Raw genomic sequence first — 2,382 nt, forward strand, 5'->3', positions numbered from 1 at the left:
TGCAGGTATAAATGCTAATATTGTTGATGATGATGCCAAGGCAATATTACTTAACAGTTTGCTTTCTAGTTTTGACCATATTGTCTTTACTCTAAATAAAATAAATCCTAGCCTGGAAACAATAATCTCTTCTCTAATTGATGAAGGAAATAGAACTAATAAGAACTATCAACTTCCTGAAGAATGTGCTTTGGTTGCTAGGAATAAATCTAATGTTTCCAGTAGAAGAGAATTCAAATGCTTTTATTGTCAGAAAAATGGGCATGTGCAGATGAACTGTTTTCAACGGGCCAAAGATCTAATCGATGGAAAGTTAAAGAAAGATACATCTTTTGTTGCAACAGAAGGTGAGGCCAACTTTTGTAGATTTGCAGTACATAAAAATGACTCGTCTGATGGTGACAGTCCATCAGATGATATAGGGGTTGATACAAGATTTCTACTTTAGAGAATAGTGAATATTGACAAGAGGTTGGAGGCAATGGAGGTAGGAGGGTCTTTTATCATCTCGAGTTAGCTTCTCGCTCAGAGATGATCATTGCATGAGAAGCAACCTATCTATGTCCCTGTAAAGTCGGGGCTTGGCAGATTTGTCCCTAAAAAGGGGGCGCGATTTATCTATGTTCCTGAAGAGAAGAGGGAGCTTGGTAGTGTGATTGTCCCTTCTAGGAGCAAGGGGAGGGACAAGATTGTGCAGGCATAGCAACAGTTATCAAGTTTCCATAGCACTAGAGGAGGCATTAAACACGCTCAGAGGAGATGTGGAATTTTGGAGGAAATGTGTCTCATTGTGCAGGGGAGGTGGGAACTTTTGTTCTTGTGTAGACAGTTCCAGGTTTTTCGGTTAGGAGATCCACTAATGCGGTCAATTTGGTGTTTCTTGGGCGAGTGAGGAGGATTGGTGAAGGTGCTTCATCAAAGTCACTCAAGGGTTGGATTAAAACCCTTGCAACTTCCACTCTTGTTCAGATTACTGTAATAAGGGGGGGAATGTTGGTGTTATTACACTAGTTTAGATTTAATTAATAAGACTACCAGCGATTGTGTTTTCAGTTGTGCAATTACACAACCATTTGTTGTTTTGTATTGCCTATTTAAAGGCACACATTTAGAATGCAGAAGTGGATCTGATAATATATTTTATCCTATAAAATCAAATCAATAATATTTTTCATTTGTACCATTCTCTGCAATCATGGTTTAGTTTTTCCAGTTCTATGTTGGCTCTACCATTTCAACAAGTTCACCATTGTGTACATGAGGGCCATTGAGAAGCTTCTCGCCAATCATGTTCCAATGTATCCCTTTTCTACATCTCTGCAGAAATAAAAAAATTCCTTCAAACACTCTCCACAAGCTTCTCCAAGCATTTCCATTCACACTCTGGGATGGAGATGTATTCCATCTCCACTATACTAGTTGCATAAGACCCTGCCATTTCGTTGTAGAATATTGATAAGTTTCCATTTTGAACCAATTTTCATAGATGCCTATGAGATCTCATCAAATCTCGATGGAGATGGAGATAGAGATACGCAGGCATTGTGTGATGTTCTTGTGAGTTCTTTGTGGCTTTTCCATGTGATATCTGTAGAGGAAATATTAATCTATTGTTTCAACTTTGTAGTGGAGGCATTTGTATCTATAAACCATTGCTAGATAGATCCAAACCATTCCAAACTATAATATCATTTGGAACGATGGTTTTACTCTCTTGATCAACGACATGATTAGAGAGAAAAATTGCCACTTTATTTGACTTCTGATGAATGTGCTTAATCATATAGTCCATTCCATCCAAAGCTTCCCAAATCCCTTTTAGCAATATGGTTGGGGCATTGGCTATGATAATAGCTCTAACCACATTGAGGGAATCGCCTTCAATGTCAATCTATTGTATCTTATTTTTCCATACATGGTTTTAGGCGACCAAGAAAAACCACATATCCATCATCATTATTTGTGCCATCAGAAAGCTTAATATACCCCCCCATGCCAAATCTCCTCTGTAATTCCTGATGATAAAACTTGAAATATATCGCCCCACATGTTCACTTATGGGTGTATGGAACCCTATGAGGTTTTGTAATGCATTAAAAATAGAAATACCAAGAAAATTGAAGTTAAGAAGACAATAAGGGAGTTTCATAATCCTTGTCTTTTCTTTGTATAAGTTTCATGAAACTTTAAGCAGAAGCAAGTTATGGACTAGAAGTAAAACAGTCAGGTACTTAGAAGAACTTAATGAGTCAAACATAAGTCTTATTTTAATTTAATGGCATTACAACTCACATAGTCACAACGATGTGAAAGGGTGTCATTATTGCATGTTTCTCAACTTGAATGCCAAGTATGATATTGAGATGAGATTAAATTTCCCTT

This window comes from Cryptomeria japonica, chromosome 1 (genome assembly GCF_030272615.1).
Source record: "Cryptomeria japonica chromosome 1, Sugi_1.0, whole genome shotgun sequence".
In the NCBI taxonomy this organism is placed as follows: Eukaryota; Viridiplantae; Streptophyta; class Pinopsida; order Cupressales; family Cupressaceae; genus Cryptomeria; species Cryptomeria japonica.